Here is a 22,090-nt window from a genome sequence, read left to right as displayed (position 1 = left end):
GATACGTGTTCTGACTTGTCTTTATTCATGCCAGCCCCGTTGGAACCTGTTTTCCTTTCTAGACATCTGGTTTTCCTTTGCCGCTCCTTGCGACAGGCAACTTGTTTTGCTTCTGGCCCCACTACTGGCCCGCTGACCCTGGAAAGGTCACTTAGTCTTCTGGAGCATTTATTAAATGACCTGCTGGGGCTGCAGGGTTGCTGAACTCTGAGGGCTCTTTCCTGTTGTATTCCATGGGAATGGCGCCCTTAGAGTTGCATTACATGCTATGTTGCTTCAGAGGTTCCTACCAGATTTGAGATTCCGTGGGCCGGGCCCCCTGTCTTTCTTAGGGAAGAGCGGTTCCTAATATAACCACAGAGGGACAGGAGGGGCATGTGTGTGTGTGCACACTTGTGCATGTGTGCCTTTGTGTGTTGTTCATCCTTGGCCTAGACAGTAGAGGGCAGCAGAGCAGCCCACCATAAGGTCTACATTTTAATTAACTCACTCCCTGTGTGTTTGCTCCCCCAAAATGGTTGTTTTTCTGGAAGATTTGTGGGTCTAGCCGCTGAACAGAGAGAAGAAATCCTCCTATTATGTGTTAATGTAAAAAGCTGATTGTAGGAAAACTGCCCTCTACTTTTGAAGAGGGATCACGCCAGTTCCTCACCGTGGATGGACACAGTCTATACCTAAATTTTAACTAGGCCATTCTCTTCTATGAATCAACCTCTGTGACTAACACTTATCTTGTGGAGTAAGTGGTGGCCTCGCACAGCGGATGCCGTAGCTGGTACCAGCCCTGTTTGCCGCTGGGTGAACAGTCCGGGCTGCTTTGTCTGTCTGAAATCCCACTAGTGTCATCACAGCATCTTGTGCAAAACCGTGATGATGAAAGATAACAATTTCTCCTATTGTTCACCAGCCTTCTCCGGAGGAACATTTAATTACCAGCTTGTGGTAGTTAAGGGAAAATAAAGTTCTTAAACTGAGGGGGATTTGGCAGTTTAAAAGAAAGGCCTGCCTGTAGGAAAATAAGATCTGTATGTGGGAAGGATTTGAGGAAGTAGTTTGGGTACTAATTTAAGGACTTGAAGTGTTTTTTTATGAGGGAGCCCCAGATAAGAATAACATTTTAAAAGTCAAAGATGATGAGAAACTCGAGGGCAAAGGTAAAGAGGTCTGGTTCGTGTTTTCCAGCAGGTTTCACGGTCATTAGCAGTGTCCATTGCTCATAGAATTCTGACGAAATCTCTGTAATCTCCCAACTAAGAACTTTCTGTGAATATTGAAATATCTAAAATAGGAGAAATGCTATAGAGACATGACTTTTTCCTTTTTGAAATCTTTCATTCCCCTAAAAAAATTTTCAGAATTAAAACTCTCGGGGCCAGCCCTGTGGCTGAGTGGTTAAGTTCACACACTTCGCTTCCACGGCCCAGGGTTTCGCCAGTTCCGATCCTGGGCTCAGACCTAGCACCGCTCATCAGGCCATGCTGAGGCAGCATCCCACATAGGAGAGCCAGAAGGACCTACAACTAGAATATACAACTATGTCCTGGGTGGGGGAGGGCTTTGGGGAGAAGAAGAAAAAAAAAAAAGATTGACAACAGACGTTAGCTCAGGTGCCACTTAAAAAAAAAAAGAACTCTCAGTCTGTTTCCAGAGAGACCCTAGCTAGGAATTTTCCTTACATCCAGCTTCTGTTTACTAAACTAAAACAATCCTGATTTCATATTTTGTTTGCTCTCCTCCCATCCAGCCCCTCATCAAACTGCTAGTTTAAATTTGTGTTGGTTTCACACCTCTAGGAGTCCCGATGTATTTCCATGGAGGACAGCCCATGGACCTGGACACACAGTGTGAGATGAGAGAACGTCAAGGCACCATTTCCAAATGTAAATATTTCTTCCTTCTACCCCTCCTTTTTGGAGAAGAGTTCAAAAGGGAGCATTGGTTTAAATCGATGAAAATATTGGCTTAGGTTACCCTGTATTGGGTAAACATGTTGCAGTCCTTTGGTTTAACCATAGCAATGCCAGGATTCTGTCTAGCTCAGAGATGAGTTTCCTTTCTATAGAGTCATTGACTCAAGGGGAAAAACATAATGAACTGGTGGAAGGTCCTTTTTAAGAAACATTTGTCCAAAACTTGTTAATAAGGCAAAAAAAGGATTACCTAGTACCCTTTCAGTATCCTACCAGAACATTGTCTAACAAGCCCACCAAAGGTCATCTGATGTTCTAGGGTAGAAATCAGCAGTTTTTGTTAAGTGCCAGGTAGTAAATATTTTAGGCTTTGAAGGTCTCTGCAGTAACTATTGTGAAAGCAGCCATAGGTATGACATAAACAAATGTGTGTGACTGTGTACCAATAAGACTTTATTTATGGGCATTGACATTTGAATTTCATACGACTGTCATGTGTCGTGAAATATTCCTCTTTTGATTTTTTCAATCATTTAGGAATATAAAAATCATTCTTCAGTCACAGGCCCTATGAGAACAGATGCTGATATTAATAAGTTGCCAATGATTTTTGTCCAGTTAAGATATGAATGATTTCTCCCAGGTTGAAAAGGACCATCCAGGGTATTGCTTTATGCCCTGCAGCAGACTAACTTAGTTTTGTATCTAAGTTTCCAGTCTATTCCAGCATTCATTTTTCCACAGATTTTTCCCCCACTTAGGTTTTGGTACCCTCCTTGGCGCCAGTTTGTCATCCTGCTGAGTCCCTCATCAATGAGTTCAGTGCATCTTTGGCATGTGCTTCTGTCTATTTGTATGAGAGTCAAGTGTTTCACTTTTTGAAAATTATACTTTGACAGCCACATATATAAAAAGCAACATGGGACATTTTAAACTATGTATAAATTCCTGTTAATTTGTTTTTAAATCTAAAAATAGGGCAATTCAATAAATCGTTCAATATAAGGGTAAAAGGTTGACAGTTTATCTGCCGTCCTTCCAGTTAAATGCAGGAAATGGTCCAGGGAGAGCGAAGGTGGAGGAAGAGGGGCAGAGGGGGAGACACCCTGGGGTGGGGTCTCTCTTGTCCCTGCTTGGCCTCAGTAGAGTTGTAATGTTGCCGCCTCAGGTATAGTGTTGGCATTCCACTGGGGATTCTTGATATCGCATACAATTTTCCAAGAATGATTTGGTTTCCAGTCAGAGGTTTGTATCATTGATAATATTTTAAGAAAGAAGAAGAATTGAAAAAATGGGTTTTTTAAAAGGCATTAAGGTGGTGTCCCAGAGAACACTGGATAGGGTGTCAAGAGGTTCCTAGCTTTGAGTCTGTGACCAGCTAACTATGTGACACTGGGTATCATAGTACTTTTGTTTTTGCATGTATAAAGTGAAAAACTTAGACTCTGTAGTCATTAACATTCCATCTGGTGCTGAAAATTTTCTAACATAAATAGACTCAAATTCCTTTTGGTGGAATTGAGTAGTCATTGATTTCTAATTTTTTTTTTCTAAATAAAAGTAGCCTCATCTGTGTTTAGAATCTAGATTTCCAGGTTTGACTTCTTATATAAAAGATAAAATAATCATATATAATAATATATAAAAATAACACTTTGAAGTTAATTCTCTGCTTGGCACAAATCGTGGTGGAAAAGTACAAAAGGGAGTTGTCTGTCTTTGCTTGCTGCTCAGTTTATGATGCCAAGTGCCTCTAACAGGATCTTCCTGTCCCTATACCTTAGGGTCACTTCCCTGTTCAGGGTTAGTTTTAAGTCTGCGAGCAAAGATTTCCTTGGCCCAGGGGAGGCTGAGATGAAACAAAGCTCCCAAAAAGCACTTGGCACCCTGACAGACCAGCGCATTGGGGAGAGAGATGGAAATGGAAGATAAGGAGTCAGAGGCCCTTTTGAATTTAAAAGTACACTTGTGGGTGCTGGAAACTCCTTGAGTGTTTCTATCCCAGAGAAGAGATTATAGCAAATTTCAAAAGACACTAGCCCTTCACCTTTTTTGGGAGGTCAGGGATCTGTTGAGAGCTGAGGCGAGCTAACATGACTTTCCTCATTAACACAGGCGTGCACACACACACCAGGTTTTGCCTGTAACTTCAAGATTTTTTGAGACCCCAGCTATGAAGAGATTGACTCAGTAAGTTTAAACGAAGGAACCAGGGCGGTAGGTGTAGAAAATTATTGAAGAAGGACCTGATCTCAAGTTTTAACACCTAAGTGGCCCCACTAAACTATTACACTAATTTTGTCTCTCTAACCCCCAACCCTTCCGTTAGCCACATGCCCAATTTTACAGCTTTCTCCTTTTTTCCAGCAAGTTGTTCTTGATCGCTGTTACATGAACTTACATTGAGTGTCCAAACTGCTCCAGTCCAGGATCCAAAATATATAAATTTAGGATGTAACTACGTAAGGTTTTCTACGGAAAATCTTTGTCTTCTTATTCTAAGTTGCTCATAGTCAGTGCTTGCTGGGAAGTGGAGGCCTTTCCTGGCAAGATTTCTCTCTATTCTCTGGAGAACAGTTGTGTTAACAAGTTATAAAAATTACTGTAATGTTTATTTGGGATTCATTTAGTGCACGCACAGATCTTTAAGCCCATTATCATATTGATGAGAAATCTCTAGGATTTTTGAGAGCTCTGATGCATCAAAACTTCTGATTTCAGCTCATTCTTAATGCGGTGACAGAGTTAAAACATGTTGGATTGGATTCAAAGATTTTGTTTTTTAATCTTATGCTTCCAAACACTTAGTCACTCAGGTTATTTATCTTCAGATTTGAGGCAGAAAATAATATTTGCCTCTTAATACTTAAAAAAAAGTTTTTTTAATTTATTTTAGTTTCCTCCCCAAAGCCACACTACATAGTTGTATATCCTGGTTGTACGTTTCTCTAGTTCTTCTCTGTGGGAGGTCGCCTCAGCGTGGCTTGATGAGCGGTGTGCAGGTCCGTGCCCAGGATCCGAACCAGCAAACCCCGGGCCGCTGAAGTGGAGCGCGTGAACTTAACTACTATGCCACCAGGCTGGGCCGCTAGTCCTTAGTACTTTTTTCCCCCTGTGTGATTCGTTTCTGAAACATTCTGGCTTAATGACATATTGGTAGCAACAGTTCTAGCTTTCTTTTCCCCCAACTTTAATGTTGAAAATTTTCGAATCCATAGGATAACTGAAAGAACGGTTTAGACTTCTTCACTTAAATTTTGTAGACTCCTTCATTTAAATGTGCCAATTAACTTTTTGCCAGTTTTGCTTTCTCTCCCTGTGTGTATGTGTGTGCATTCATTTAATTTATTTTTTTGTTCATCACTATGAAATAAGTTGAAGACATGACACTTCATAAAAAAGTCAGGATGTCTCTCCCAAGAACAAAGATATTCTCTTATATAGTTGCAATACCTTCATCACACTGAAGTAATGTAGCATCAGTTCAATACTCTATGATGTAGCCTACATTCACATTTCCCAAAATGTCCCAATAATGTCCTTTACCTCCACCTTTTGTTCGAGCATCCAGTCAGGATCAACAAGTTGCATTTGGTTGTCATGTTTCTTTACTCCCCTTTAATCTACAAACTCCACAGCCTTTTCTTGTCTTATGACATTGACATTTTGGAAGAGTCCAGGCCATTTTCTTCTAGAATGCTCCACAGCCTGGTTTGTCTCTCTTCTCAGGATGAGGTTCAGGGTAAACAATCTGGGCAGGAATCCTACCTAGGTGGTGCTCTAGTTTCGGATTGCGTCACATCAGGAGGCACGTGATAACGGGCTGTTCCCATATTGCTGTCGTTAAGTTTAGTCACTTGGTTACAGGGCTATCTGCCAGCTCTTCTGAAGTGGGCCCACTTCCCTTGTTGTAAGTCTGGGGGGACCGATTTGGAGACCATGTGAATGTACTTTTCCCCAACAGACTTTCGCCCATTGATTTTAGCATCCACTGATACTCTCCTTAGCTTTATTTTGATTTCTTGTTGGAGGTGGCATGGGGGGAAAGGAGAAGTATAAAAGGAAGGGCGTCCAGTCAGACCTGTGGAGAACCATCCCTGTTGCCCCTTTATTTGTATGGTTGCAAGAAAGAATGGTGTGAGTGCTCTGTGCTTTCCAGATTGTTATGCTCAATCTATATGAACAAAAGGTGCTTAGTTTACCCCCGTCTCTCCATAGAGAGACCTCCAAGGCAAATATTTGTCTGGAGTCAGTAGCCTACAATGATTACTGAAGGTCTGGACGAGGTTATTAAAATGCCTCATGTTTGCTCTGGTGCCACACGGAAGACAAATGAGGCAGAATTCTTTTAGCTCGGTTACCCAGTGGTTTTTCATGTTTTAGTTCATAGTATAGAGCAGGGACGTCTCTTTCAGCAGCTGGATAAACAGCCTCTGCAGTGTAATAAAGAAAAATCGGCAGCGTACACCGTTGACTTAAAGAGACAGATTTAAACTTTGTGAATAAAAGGTTTGACTAAAACTTATGAGGACAAATATTTCTGCATGGATGTGAAAGCTCAAGTGAATTTTGTATTTCATCTTTCCCCGTAGGGTAGTGAACTAAAACATTAGTTTTGAGCTAGTGGGTGAGAACCATCTAGGAAGGAAAAATGTTGGCAATCTAAGTCCTGCTTGAGAAGTATTACATAGAGCGTGATGTAATTTAGTAATCTCAAACATTATTTGTTTCAAACACATTATATGTGTCTACAGTGCCATCTTAGAATTGTAGCATTGTGTGGCCCAATCCTTCATGGCAGTGGTTCTCAACCAGGGAGTGATTATGATGCACAGGGAACATATGGCAGAATATGGACACTTTTTTTTTTTTTTTTTTTTGCTGAGGAAGATTAGCCCTGAGCTAACATCTGTTACCAATCTAACTCAGTTTTCTTTTGCTTGAAGAAGATTATCCCTGCGCTAATATCTGTGCCAGTCTTCCTCCTTTTTATGTGTGGGTTGCCACCACAGCATGGCCATTGAGTGACCAGGATCCAAAACCATGAACCTGGGCTGCTGAAGCAGAGCACACTGAACTTAACCAGTACACCACGGGGCTGGCCCCTGCAGACATTTTTGATTGTCACATTTGAAGATGCTATCAGCATCTAGTGAGTAGAGGCCAGGGATGCTGCTGAACATCGTACGGTGCACAGAGCAGCACCCCCACCCACAAACACACCATTAGCAATGGCAAAGAAATACTATGTCTAAAAATGTCAGTAGTGCCAAGGTCGAAAAGCACTTTTTTTTGTGGGATGGTAGAGTTCTTTTATCAACAGATGTTTGCAGTATGTGAAGCACTGGGTGTTCCAAGAAAATAAGACTGTGCACTCAAAGCTCACCATCTCATCAGGAAAACTGACCTGCAGACAGTCATAAAACTGTGGTAAATGGACTTTCTTATTCTTTTACAAGTGGCCATAACTGTTTCAGAGAAGATGCTGCAGCAAGCTACAAACAGAAGCTTCGTTTGGGCTGGAGCTGACCGGATGAGTAGGTACTACTAAGTGTGGAGGGTTGAGAAATCACACTCAGTTTGTACGGCATCATCATTGGCCCATTCGAGACCTCTTATTGTTTCCCTATTTATTCCTCTTTTCCCTCCACACCAGTGGCCACCATATTTATGTAAATGTAAATCTTTGATTTTGCATTTTTTAAAATAAAATGTGTATTACTGACTTGTGTGAATATCTTAACACAATTGCATGGACATAAATTATTTCATTCAGTTTCTTTTCCAGTTAATTCTTTTTTTTTTTTTTGCTTGAGGAAGATGGGTCCTGAGCTAACATCTATGCCAGTCTTTCTCTATTTTGTATATGGGACGCTGCCACAGCATAGCTTGATGAGTGGTGTATAGTCTGCCCCCGGGATTCAAACCTGCAATCCCCAGCCTGCCAAAGCAGAGCCATAAACCTAACCATTGCACCACCAGGCCGGCTCCTTTTCCGGTTAATTCTGTGCTGTTAAACTCAATTCATGTTGCTATGGGCCCATCTATTTTGTTGCTTCTGATTGCTGCATAGTACTCCTTAGGGTGTGACCAGTTCTGCTTTGTGATAAACCACCCCAAACTTAGTGACTTGAAACAACAGTCACTCATTTTTGTTGAGTCTCTGTGGTTGGTTGTGTGGTTTGGCTGATCTGGGTCTGGCTCTGCTCATCTCAGCTGGTATCACTCATTCCTGGGGGCTAGACAATTTAAGAGGGCCTTGGGACATTACTGTCATCCCCGTCAGGCTAGCATGAGCTTGGTCACGTGGTGGCAGGGCAGGAGTCCAAGAGAGGTAAAATGTGCAAGGCCTGTACTTCCACACTGTCTTTTCTACCATACTCTATTGGGTAAAACAAGTCACAGTCCAAGCCAGATTACAATGCCGGGAAATAGACTCCGCCTCTTGAGGGGAGGGGCTGAAATGTCATATTGCAAAGGTGTGGTTATAGGGAGGTTAACCGGAGCCATCGATGCGGTTAGTCAACCAGAGTGTGCATCCATCCGTCACCTTTTACCTGTCCAGACTTCCAGTGACGCCTGTCTGAGTTGCTCCAACCCTGCATGCTGTGATAAACATCTTTGTATGTGTCACCTTATGGACCTTCATGAGAATTTGGGGGATGTATTCCCAGGAATAAGATTGCTGAGGCATAGCACATACCTATACTTAGTTTTACTACTTATAGACATTCTCCAAGATGCCTGTGTAGTTTTCACTCCCACCAGCAGCGCTCAGGGTTCCTGTATCCCCACACTGCAGCCAACTCTTAACATTGTCCAACTTTTTAATGTTGACTGGTTTAATATATGTAAAGTGACATCTTGTTGTCATGATTTGTTTTGCATTTCTCTGATTACTGAGTTTGGATATCGCTTCATATGCCTGTTAGCCTCCTGAGCAAAGGCGTGGAAGTCTCATGGGGCAAATGGTTACATCTGTCTGCAATGGCTACAGGACAGCAGGAGATAAGGCAGGGGGCTGAAGCAAGACTCCTTTGTTGAGAAGCTGGGACTTGATGCTGAGGGCAGTGGGTGATCTTGGGTTTTGGGCAGGGCCTTTGCATTTGGGTTCACGTTCTAGAGGGTTCTTTTGACAGCAGTAGGAAGGATTGGAAGGGACAGATACTTCATTATTAGGTGCTTGGATGCCTCCCTGGAACCTGGTGTAGGCCAGCTGATAAATGATAAGGACCTGAAGTAAGGCAATAGAAATGGAGAAAAGAGATAGAATCGACCTGACCTAGGAGCTGATTGGATGAGGGAGGTGAGGGAAAAGCAGGAGTCGAGGATGTCTTAATGGTTCTGTCTTGAGTGATATGGTGATGTATAGTGATATGGCATTGGCATGCGTTGTAGGGGAATGTGGGAGGAAGAACAGACCTGGAGGAGAAGAGAAGTCCTTTTTGGGCAGCGTTAAGTTTAGAAGTCTGTGCAGTGATAAGGTAGAGATGTGTAGAGAGCACACCTACACATGTGGATGTGCAGCTTGAAAAGAAGTTGAGGTTAAAGGTAAGGATATGAGACTTGCCACACAATGGGAAGAGGTGACTGCTAGGCACAGGTTTGTCTAGGGCAGTGGTTCTCAAACTTTAGCATGCATCAGAATCACCTGGAAGATCACAAAATCACAGATCACGGGATCCTGCCCCCAGAGTCTCTGATTCAGTAGGTCTGGAGTGGAGCTGGGGAATTTGCATTTCTGACAAGCTTCCAAGTGATGCTGATGCTGCTGGTCTGGGGACCACCAGAGCAGGGCAAGAGTCCAAATGGAGAGGGCCCTGCAGGACCATGTTCAAGGATTGGGCAAAGGCAAAGAAAGCAACAGCGGAATCTGACAGTGTAAGCTCTTAGGAGACAAGAGAATAGCGTTTAAGAAGGAATGGAGATGTCAAGGCCATTCCTTCTAGAAGCTTAATTCAAAAGGAAAAGAGAGGAAAAAAAAGAGGGACGTAAAGGAGAAGTATATTTTCCTTGCATTATTATTATTATTATTACTAACTATTATTTTAGGATGGAAGAGACTTACGCATCCTTTTAGGATCAATAAAAAAACAGATGAAGAGTCACAGCTGCCTCAGACTCTACCCACTGCCTGTCTCTCACTTGGCACGGGGAGGAGGAGACCTTCCAGCTAAATGGTCCTGCTCTCAGCAGGCTCAGAACACACAGAAGCAGCTTTGTGCCTACAGATTGTTAGGGACGTTAGTGATGTATTGTAAAGAAAGAAAAATCAAGCTGTGAGTAATATATTGAGTTTTCTGTAGAGGGAAAAACAAGTGTATAAACTCCTCCTCCCCATCTCTGCGTGTATATGCTTGAAAGAAGACAGACAAATTTGCAAGAGAGCTCTTTAACACACACCTCAGCATTTCCGCCCCACGGGTTCTTCTCCAGAGGAGTGGAAAAGGCACTGGAGTACAGCGTAAGAAGCTCTGGACTCCATCTTTGTTCATAACCTCGGTGTTACTTAACCTCTGTGTGCCTCAGTTTCCCCATCTATATAATGAGGCTAATCATGGTCCCTACCTCAGAATCATAGTGAAGATTGAATGAGGATATGTATAACGCCCTTCAAACACTGCCAGGCATGTGGCAAGTGCTCAAAACAAATGTACCCTGCTGTTATATTTTAATGTGGGTTGATAGGCACAGTGGAGTTTAGTGAATTTTAATGTATTATCCATTAGATCCCACAGTATAACCTTTTTATGGAAATAAGGTGGTAGCAACTCTTGGAATCTAAGATTGGAAACTGTTTACAGTTTGAGGTCACTGCAGCCCCACCAATTGGAGATGCTGCTTCTTCCAAATGCTGTCTGCTGGGAAGTTGTCATGAGCTCTATAATCAACAATGACTAGAGGTGAATGGCACCCATCTGGGGACAGCCACTGCCTGTGGGGTTCTGGCTCCAGGGAGCCGAGAGGATTAGGAGGTTTGAATGTTTCGTAGATAGAAACAGTGCTAGCTGGGTGTCCTGGTGAGCGCTTGTGTCTTAGTCATATGTACTGAGTTGCTCATCTCTAGACAAACATCCTTAACCCACTGCTGACTCACGGAAATGTTGAGCTGTGCAAAGCCTTGCCTGGGCCTCACTCCACCTCCCCTGGGGCTTTGGCAAGACCAGCTGATTGAGTTTAAACTTGGAGGGGCTCATGCAGGCCTGCGCTGAAAACCAGTTTCTTCTTTTGCCCCCATGCTGGACATGTGTGCCCAGAAAGTGTTCCAAGCTTAGGGCATCTTAGTATCTCATTTTTTTCTCAAAGGCCTGCCCAGTGAGAGCCCAGCCATATTTTCAGTAATTCCGTGACTCTAACCAAGCCTTTGGTCCCTTGGGAAGTCTAGAGTGGATGTTCAGATCCTCTGTTGGCCTTCTCTGTGTTCTCTGGGCTTTGCGATTTTCCAGGTCACAAACAAGGGGCAGCAGCTTTGCAGGGGCACCCACGTACTGTGGGGCTCTTTGCGTTTGTGATGGGAGAGTTTGTTCGCTCCCCTGGGCACCCAGTGGCTGTGTTCGTCAGCTTTGGTTGGCCCTGCTCTCTACAGGGTCATTTGAGATTCTCACAGCCAGTCTTTATTTTCCTAGCTCGGTTTTTAGAAGAGAAAAGAGGAAGTAAGCAAAGGACATTTCAAAACAGGACTAAGAGAAAATAGAGGAGGAAATTGATCCACTCTAATTTTTACCATAGAAGTTACATGTGTGGAAAGGAGCTGTGGAGTTATGCATGATTTTTAAAATTTTGTGGGTTTTTTCCCCTCAATAACTCACTTATCGCAAGGCTCATATGTGGCTTTGAAGAAGCCACATCTGTCCTCACCTGTCGGGGGAGGTTTGAGAGGTGCCTTCATTGAAAGGAAGGCCTGTCAGAATTCTGTCATGGTGCTGGGAGAGCGATGGATTTTGCTGGCACTATGAGGCTGCGGCTTGAATTTACAGTCCAGCTGTGGTTTTGCTCCAAGAAAAAGTATACCTGAGCTGTGGAATGCTGTCTGGAGGCGCTTTAGAAATCTTCCATCCAGTAAATAACATTTTAATAGGAGGCCTTGTCCTTGCCTACGAGGAGTGTCAAAGGAAGAAATGAGTTCAATGAAAATAGGTCGGACTTAAAAGGAGCCCTTCGCCACTTTCTTCCTGGGTTATTTTCCTGCAGCACGAGGAAGAAATCATACTGCTGGGTGCAACGCTGCAATTGTGTGTGTGCGTTTCCTCCTAGGCCAGAGAACTTCCCTGTAGGATTATCTGTCGGTAATCCTTTATCCTTAGCTATGGGCACAGGCTTCGAACAATCCCAGGTACCAGGTGTGCCTCTGAACCTCTAAACAAACTGTTTAGGAAATACTCTGACTTGTTTTGTAGGATTGGTTAACATTCTTGTATTATACAAGTATAAGGAATTAGAGAAAGTTGGAAAAAATTACAGGTTTGGAAACAAAGTTGGAAAAAAATTTCAAAAATACCTGTACTGGATAACTATGATTGTTGCTTTTCATTTTGGATATTTTTGTAGAGCCTATACTTAATGTTTTAACAATAAAGATTGTGATAAAGAAAAGGTAGGGGCCAGCCAGGTGGCGCAGCGGTTCAGTGCGCACGTTCCGCTTCTCGGAGGCCCGGGGTTCACTGGTTCGGATCCTGGGTGCGGACATGGCACCACTTGGCAAGCCATGCTGTGGCAAGCGTCCCACGTATAAAGTAGAGGAAGATGGGCATGGATGTTAGCTCAGGGCCAGTCTTCCTCAGCAAAAAGAGGAAGATTGGCAGTAGTTAGCTCAGAGCTAATCTTCCTCAAAAAGAAAGAAGGAAAGAAAGAAAGAAAGAAAATGTAAACAATTGGGCTGGTTTATCACCAGGTGAGTGAATACACAATTGTGGCATGGCCATACAAGGGGATGCTGCCCAGCAGTATGAGTTACTGATGTACACAACAGTACAGATGAGTTCTAGACGTTATGTTGAACAAGGGAAGCTGGACAATAGAGTCCGTACTGGATCAGGGCCTGCTGTCCACAGGCCTAATCCAGCCCACTGCCTGTTTTCGTATGACCCACAAGCTAAGAATGACTTTATGTTTTTTAATGGGTAGGGAAAAAATTAAAATAATACTATTTGGGGATATGTAAACATTACATGAAATTCAAATTTGCATCCACAAATAGAGTTGTATTGGAACACAGCCAGTCATTCATTTGTATGCTGTCTATGGCTGCCCTTGTGCTCCTCAGGAAGAGCTGAGTGATTCTGACAGAGACCGTGTGCCTGCAGAGCCTAAAATTGTCGGGCCCTTTACAGGAAAGGTCTGACCCCTCTACTCCGTGATTCTATTCATATGAAGTTCTAGAAAATACAAATTCACCAAAAGGACAGAAAACAGATTGGTGGTTGTCAGGAGGTACAGGAGGGGAGGGGGGCGTTGATTGCAAAAGAGCAGGAGGGAACTTTCGGAGCTAATAAAAATGTTCTGTATTTTTCTTGTGGTAGTTGTTACACAGATGTATACATTTGGCAAAACTCATCAAACTGTACACCTTAAATGAGTGCCATTTATTGTATGTAATTTATACTTCAATGAAGTTGTGAAAAACAATATTGAGCCCAAATCCCTCCGTGATAATTCAGCTACTCTAAATTTTGAGTCCCTTCCTCTTTATACAGATGTATCAACACTGCCCACAATTGGGATGCCAGCACTGATTATTTTTGAAGGTATTTGTAATGTATTCATTCTTTAGTGTCTGTTCCTGGGTCCTTTCTGGTGGGAAGATGTTTGTTACCTTGCTTAGGATGATGCTTTCAAAATCTGCTTCCTAAATCTAAATCTGCCATTGTCCCCCCTGGAACCTGGGTGCCACACCCCAGTTTTGCTTCCTGGTTGAAGAGGAGTCGGGGGGAGTACAGGCATCTGGCCCCTCAGCCCCTCAGAACAGTCACAGAACTTTCTGCCCGGTGGCCTGTCACCTTGGGTCCCAACCCATCTGTTGCCCTCCCAGGTCTGGTCTTGCTGTCTCTGCTCCATCCTCAAGGCCATTCTGTTGAACTTCACCCCTTGCTGTCTGCAGCATAGCTAACCTGGACCTCCCCCACCTCCCTCCAGACAGCCTCTTTATCCCAGCTCGCCTTGCTTTCACGCCATCATTTCAAGCTCTCTCTTAAGCTGCCCCTCCTCACACTTTCCTAACCCAACTCACCAGTGCGACTTCCATGTTGCTGCGTCCATCACACCTTCCCCTTGTCCTCAGTGATGTGGTCCCCTCACCTGTAAAGTGGTAACCTGCCTCGTGGAGTTGTCAAGATGAAATGGTTTTATACTTACAAGGGCTGAGGAAAGGGTCTGGCACATGGTACCAACTCAGTGATGCTTGTTTCCATCCTCGTCACCGTTATTATTATGGTCCACAAGCTGTTCATGCCTCCGTCTTGTGTCTTTAGGGCCAAAGCACTTATATTCTTTTACTGGCTGGCATTTTTCACTTAAAATATCTTGCTCTTAGAAAGGAGGTATATTTAACTTCTGGGCTATAAGCTTACTAGACTGCATTTGTTTTGTTTTTTTTTTCAGGTTTCTCATTATTTTTGAGTGTGTTAGTTTCCTATTGACGCTGTAACAAATTATGACAAACGTAGTGGCTTAAAGCAACACAAATTTGTTATTTCACAGTTCAGGAGGTCAGAAGTCCAAAATCAGTCTCCCTGGGCTAAAGTCAAGGTGTTGCAGGACAGTGTTCCTTCTGGTGACTCTGGGGGAGAAGCTGTTCCTTGCCTTTTCCAACTGTATTCCTTGGCTTGTGGCTCCTTCCTCTATCTTCAAAGCCATCTTCAAATCTCTCTGACTGATTCCCTCTTTCTGTTTTTTACTTATAAGGACCTTGTGGACTATTAGGCCATCCAATAATCCAGGATAACCCCCCATCTCAAGGTTCTTAACTTAATCACATCTGAAAAATCCCTTTTGCCAGGTAAAGTGGCAGTCACAGGTTCTGGGCATGAGCACCTGGACATCTTTGGGGGGCCATTATTCTTTCTACCACAACAAGTCATCCTTTTTTCCGCTTTTCCCTCTTCACCTGGTCTTTTAAAGCAGTGGTTCTCAAAGTACTATGTGTCAGGAGGCCGGCCCCATAGCCGAGTGGTTAAGTTCACGCGCTCCACTTTGGTGGACCAGGGTTTCACCAGTTCGGATCCTGGGCACAGATATGGTACCGCTCATCAGGCCATGCTGAGGCAGTGTCCCACATAGCACAACTAGAAGGACCTACAACTAGAATATACAACTGTGTACCGGGGGGGCTTTGGGGAGAAGAAAACAAAAAAGAGATTGGTAACATATTAGCTCAGGTCCCAATCTTTAAAAAAAAAAAAAAGATGACTCATTAAAAAAAAGTACTATGAATCAGTCACACATAAATTATTAAATTTAGATTTCTGAGTACCATCTCCACCCACCCCACTGACCCACCCAGAGATTTGAACCTAGTAGTTCTGGGGTGAGGATGAGGCCCAGGTATCTGCACTTCTGACAAACTCACCCAGAGATTTGGATACTGGTTGTCTAGGCATCACCTTTTAAAAGGAAGGCTACTCAGTCTCAGATGCTGCCAAAGCTAGTTCCTGTAGAAGGTGCTACAGGACCTGTTTCTTATCTTGGAGGCTGGTACAGCTGCAGTAGCAACCAGCTCCTCAAAAATAGAGCATTCATGCTTTGTTCTGCATCAGCCAGTGGCCCCTGTGAAGAAGGGGAAGCAGTGTGGTTCAAGTTAAGAAAGGGGCAGCTCAGTTATTCTGTGGTTGTGCCAGGGTGAGAGCCAGCGGTGGCTATGGGGGATTCTGGGGAGGAGGGGAATGAGCTGGGGGAGTGCAGGGAGCTCCTGACCCATGGTCACTCCGCAGAAGCTGAGCGAGGCTTGGAATGAGTCCGAGAGGAGCCGGCCCTTCAGGGCCCGAGGGTGTGAAGGGTGGGGGTGGGTAAGGAGAATAAGACAGGGATTCTTTCCAAATATGTCTGTTTTCTTTCTTTCCATCATCAGTAAGGAAGGGAAATTTTCTCTGGTGTGCTTTGTGGGTCCAGTTGAGGCATCGCTGATGGAGATAGCGGCAGCCTTTTACGCAGATCTTGAATTGTGTGTTCCAGTGAACATCAGCTTAACACTATAGTAAGTGCTGAAGATCCCGTCACAGCTCTCGGGTTTCTCTGTTCTTACTCCTCCCTTTTGAGTGCTGTAGTGAGCCTTTGGTCGTTTTTTCAGTAGGTAAGTTAAGTGCTGTGCTGGAAACTAAAGTAGCTAAGTTGCAATCCCTGTTTTCAAAACTTTCCAGTTCGGGGAAGAGGAGATGTGGACACTGACCATGAAGCGCAAAGCAGGGTGAAGAAAGTGCTAGAATGGAGGTATCACGGGCCAGGTGCTCTCAGAGGACTCCCACAGTGGGATCCCTGGGATGTTCTGTTTAAAGTGAAAGGGCTTCCGTGGCTGAGTAAGCGTGGAAAAGGCCAGGGTAGATAGTTTTATTACTGTGAGGCCCTTCAGGCGCTTTCATAGACTACATTTCCAAGAGAGGGCTAGAGTCTAGACTTTCCCGGACTAATTTGACCATAAACCCTGTTTTCATGGAGAACCTCTGAGAACATACTTTGAAAAATGTGACTTATGGAGCAGGTGGCATATTTTTTGGTGGCTTGTGGTGTTAGATACTAATTCCCAAATTATCTGGAGTTGACAACCTATACTTTATTCCTTTTAAGAAAGCAAAATGCCTCTCTTTTGTTTTGTTTTCAGTGAATTAGCTCTATTTTGAGAAACTCTTGACATTCCTTGAAATAACTAGACACATCCTCTGGGAAGTTACAAAGGAAATCACTGAAATCTAAAATTTTACTCGATATCTTTTGTGATTCCACCTTTTCGCTTGCTCAGGCCCACCTACTGGTAAAGCAGTTTTGATGAAGTTTTGGCTATTGTCTTTGAAAAAAAAATTCCTTTGAGATTAACTCAGAGTTTTCCAGATGCCCAGTGTTTACATGTTGGGTCTTGAGCCTTGACAGATGAGCAACTTTTTCAGAGCAGCTTAGACGAAAGTTGACAGAAGGCATGACAAGAATGTGACCTTTATTGTTAGAAGGTTTGTGGCCAAATGCGTGGGGCCTTATGGAGATGTCTACTTATTTGTTGAGATCTACGCTACCTGCATATGAAACGAAAGCTGAACACGAAATGCCTGCTTGCTAGTTGTGGGGTGGTTTTTTCCCAAGACAGCAGTGCTTTCAGTGGAATGACATTTGGTGATGGGATGGGAAGGCGGGTTGAATGACCTAAGTTGAAAGCTAAATTTGTCAGTAGAGATGTTAAAAATCGGTTGGTTATATGGCAAGAGAACTCCTCAGGGCTGAGTCTCAATTCTCCTCAGGGCTGAGTTCCAGTTCTTTTTTGTCTAAGCCATAGACTATATGGATTGTTGTGATTTTTTTTTTAATGTGAAATATTTTCCATTTATAAATATTTCAAGGCTCGACACTTGGATCAAATCCCCAATAGGGAGCCCAGATTTGGAAATCCGTTTGCCAGTGTGGTAGATATTTTCCTGTGATAAGAAAATACTTTTGTGCCTAATGTATTCCTAAAAATGTAGGACAATTCAGTGTTTGGAAATTGAGCACCAGACTTACAGGTTAGTATAAGAGAACTGAATATTGGGAAGTGGCTTGGGATCTATATGTTGAAGTTTTCTAACTCCAGCGGGTTCTGCACAAACTGGCAAAAGAAGGAAAGGCATCAGCTTGTCACTCACAAGCTGTGTGACCTGGGACAGTCATTCGTATCTGGGCTTCTTTGCTCATCTGAAATTGAAATTGGTAGAATTGACCTCAGGGCTGTGCAAGGATTAAGCATGTGCATCCAGGGAAGGGCTCAGAGCGCTGCCTGGACATTAGGGCTACTCAGTAAATGTTAGTTTGTTTTTTATGTAAGTCCTTAAAACGTGGTTTAAACAATAAGCATGGACAAGTGTAAATACTTGTCTAAAGTAAATTCTTCACATCTGACTTGGTCCATCTTCCTCAAAATGACATTTAGTAGGAAAATAAACGTTAATGTTGGAAGAAAGACTTACTGCAAAAGGGAAGGAGGTAAGAGATGGTCGTAACTGTGTCTGAGTTTTTTTTTTTAAATCACATAGTTGGTGGGAAAGTAAATAAAAGTAAATGAAAGTCTAACCTTTCTGAAGGGCCTTTAAGAGTAGCTATCGTAATGACAAATGGAGGTATTCTTTGACTCAGTAGTTACACTTCCTGATAAATTCACCCTTCCCAGAACCTGAACACACAAAATGGTATGTTACAAGGTGATTCTTTGCAGCACTATTTGCTTATATAGCAGGAGACTGGAAACAACCAAAAATGTCCACCAATAGGGAACTAGCAGAGACACTGTTTACTGAGGAATACTATGTAACAGTTTAACAAGAAATAAGCATGCTTTCTAAATTCTTAGAAAAGATCTCCAAAATACATTAAGGTGGGACTGCAGGGAGTGGAGGGGTTAAGTATAATTCTGGAAAGATACCAAGGAAATTAATGACAGTGTTTGCCTGTAGGGAGTAGGGAGGGAAAGCTGTGGCAAGGGAGATCCAAAAAGGGGATCCCAGTGACAAGGAGGCTTCTCACTGTCTAACTTCTTAGGCTTTTCAATTTCTGAACCATGTCGATGTGTTACCTATACGAAGAATTAAAATAATCGGAAGGAATTTCAACCCCAACCTCCCTCCTTTGATAGAGGGGCTGCAGTGAGCTGTCGCCCTGTTAACAGTGCTGAGACCCTGGGAATTTCCCTCTGCGTTTAGGCCTCAGGAATGTGGGTTTTATTTTTATTTTATTATGAGAAATTTCAAACTGAGCATAATAAACTCCCATCTACCCACTCCTCAGCTTCAGTAATTATTAATTTATAGTTGATATTGTGTCATCTATATTCCCACCCATTCTTCCTCAAGAAGGATTTTGAAGGAAATCCTAGATGCTGTATCATTTCATCTGAAAATATTTTAATATGTAGCTCTAAAAGATAGGAATTTTAATATTTTTGGAAATTTTTTTTTTTTTTAGAGATTGGCACCTGAGCTAACATCTGTTCCCAATCTTCTTTTCTTCTTCTTCTTCTTCTCCCCAAAGCCCCCCAGTACATAGTTGTATATTCTAGTTGTGGGTCCTTCTAGTTGTGGCATGTGAGATGCTGCCTCAGCGTGGCCTGACGAGCGGTGCCATGTCCACGCCCAGGATTCGAACTGGCAAAACCCTGGGCCGCTGAAGCGGAGCGCGCAGAGTTAACCACTCAGCCGCGGAGTTGGCCTCTGAAAACATTTTAAAATATAAATTTTTTGAGCTAAACTTAACTTCTCTCTCTTATGTACACACACACACACACACAATCTCACTTGAAAATTGACCACGCCTGATTATCTTTTGGAATATTGATCCTCAATCCATACGTTCAAAGGTTTCTTCACTTCATCTGTCACTTCACCTTGCTTTTTAGATCTGCTCTTCAGAGGGTTCTTCCAGCACTTCCTACATGTTAGGTTTGTCCGTCTCAGTTGAACAGTCTCATGACTTCCATCCTATGAACATGCAGTTAACAGTATTATCACTAACATCAGCAGTTCCACTTTTCCATCTCCCACTTACTTTAATAGGCTAATAAGGGTAAAAGGCAACAAAATATTCAGACATTTGTGCACACTAGCTCTGCTGTGAAGGCAGGCATAGCAGAGCTGTCAAAACTGCCCTTGAAGAAACAACCCTTAGTGAAAATATTGGTTTGTCAGCTGATGTCAGAATGCTTAACATAAAAGGCATTTGAGGGTTGCAATCAGTAATGTGCAAAAATTGAACTTGAAAGTCAAGGCCCATGTGTCATAGAGGTGTGCTCCGCTGTGAGCAGCTGTACAGGAGAGGGAGCACCAGGAAAAACTTCCGCTCCTTCTAACTAGAGATCCTGCACCTCCATCATCTAAAAGTCTAAACTGACCCCAACAGGGCCACTCCCTCAGATCCTTAGCAAGCTTTGCTTGTACATTCGAAATAGGATTTGATGTAAGACAAATGAAGACATATGCCCATGCAGAAACTTGTACATGAATATTCACGGCAGCATTATTCATAAAAGCCAAAAGTGGAAACAACCCAAATGTCCATCACCTGATGAATGGACAAACAAAACGTGTCCCATCACACAGTGGAATATTATTCAGCCATTAAGTGCCGGCACGTGCCACAACATGGATGAACCTTCACAACGTGATGCTCAGCGAAAGAGGCTAGACACGAAAGGCTGCATGTTGTGTGATTCCATTACAGGGACTGTCCAGAATAGGCAAATCTGTAGAGACAGTAGATTCGTGGTTGCTTGGGGCTGAGGGTGCTGATGGTGGGAGGAAATGGGGCGTGGCTGCTAATGGGTAAGGCGTTTCTTTAGGGTGATGAGAGTGTTCCAAAATTGATCATGGTGATGGTTGTACAACTCTGTGAATACACTAAAATCCATTGAATTGTACACTTTAAATGGGTGGATTTTATGGTATGTGAATTATATCTCAGGAAAGCTGTTATAAGAAAATAAAATTTGATTAACTTACAGTGCCTCAAGGTGTACCTGAATCTCTTCCTTGGCATTTGTTTTTTTCCTGGAGTTGGGTGCCCTGTGGCCCTAGAGTGGGGAGTGTGATAGATAAGGAAGGACAGGTGGCTTCCTTTCACTTTTGAAACTCTGTGTAAACTTAGTTTCTCTCCCAAAATAATCATCTGGAAAACAGTAATGACTTCATTTGATCCTGTTTTACTTCCAGCTCTCCATTTGGGGTCATGACAGTTGTTCCTTTAGCAGATAATAGCTTCCTTCCTTCTCCAACCCCCCCTCCCCCGCCCCAAATGTATTGTAAAGCATCTTTGTACTTCTTGGGCGATAGTCAGTGACTTTTTCCGTTTCTGGAGTTTTCCTGTGTCAGAAATTGCTTTGGTCTTCAAAAAACAGTGCTGGTATCAGCTAAAGATGGGCACTTTTATTTACATGACTCAACTAGAAGATACTATTTAAAAACGGCACCCAAGTCAGAGGTGTATTTTCCTGTTTGTGAAAGAGCCATGGCTGCATTGTTTTCCAGGGAACTGTGGCACTATTTTAACAGCATTGGGGACCTAAGTGAGAGTTGGGTCATAGGCCAGCTCCTTCACTGGAGAACTTGCTGAAAATAGAAAATCGTAGTGGAAAGAGGGGGAAGAACAGACAGCAGAAGCGTGCACGTGCAGCGTGAGTGTGCTTATGTATGTGGATTGACCTCTTAGATCCCTCTGTGGAACCTTGGGAGGAAAAAGGAAACCCAAGACCTGACTTCTTCAGTGAAATGTTATGGTGAGAAGGAATGTGTCCTCCTGGGTCGGGAGCCCCCACCACATTACCCCAAACTCCATGATCGCACACTCTGTTTGATATGAAGGGAAATTGTGGCTGTAATCTGCTGGATCAGGAGTTGGCAAACTACAGCCTGGGGGCCAAGTGTGGCCTGCTGCCTGTTTTCAGAAATTTTTGTTCTAACACAGCCATGCCTATTTGTTTACATATTGGCTGCTTTCAGGCCTCAGCCACAGAGATGAGTTATTGCAACTGTCTGTCCTGCAAAGCCTAAAATATTTACTACGTGGCCCTTTACAGAAAAAGTTTGCTGACTTCAGTGCTAAATGATGGAATTCCCTTCCCATGGGCCTCTCCAGAGAGGCCTTTATTGATGGTACTTGGAATTTGAGCCTAATATGTGTTTGAGAGAAAAAACCACGGGTCCCAGAGCTATAGAGCTGGGAATTCAAGAACCCAAGTCAGCATACAATCCAATTCAGATTGTTCTGACATGTCACATTGGCTCAGTGTTAATCAGATGGTTTGTTCTTATTTTTCTCTCTTTGGAGTGGTCAGGAAGGCAATTATTTGATCATCTTTCAAATATTCTTTAGTGATGTGTTTATCACTTATTAGGAGCATTTGGAGTCAGTAAGGAGCTGACATGAAACTAGTTGAAATTTTGCATCACACAAAGTTTAACATTTTTTCCTCCTGGCGGTTTTATCCTCTTCATGGCTCCATCGCCCAGGTAGCTTCCTGGCTG

General features: G+C 43.1%; 1 protein-coding gene across 1 annotated transcript in view; it reads left to right on the top strand.

Annotated features, from left to right (window-relative positions):
- The window catches only part of CMTM8 (CKLF like MARVEL transmembrane domain containing 8), a 100,067-nt gene that overhangs the window by 39,978 nt on the left and 37,999 nt on the right, over positions 1-22,090 (top strand). The gene's annotated exons all lie outside the window — the stretch shown is intronic.

This window comes from Equus quagga, chromosome 1, assembly GCF_021613505.1.
Source record: "Equus quagga isolate Etosha38 chromosome 1, UCLA_HA_Equagga_1.0, whole genome shotgun sequence".
Classification (NCBI taxonomy): domain Eukaryota; kingdom Metazoa; phylum Chordata; class Mammalia; order Perissodactyla; family Equidae; genus Equus; species Equus quagga.
The sequence above is the reverse complement of the archived record's forward strand: the minus strand, read 5'-3'. Positions and strand labels throughout refer to the sequence as shown.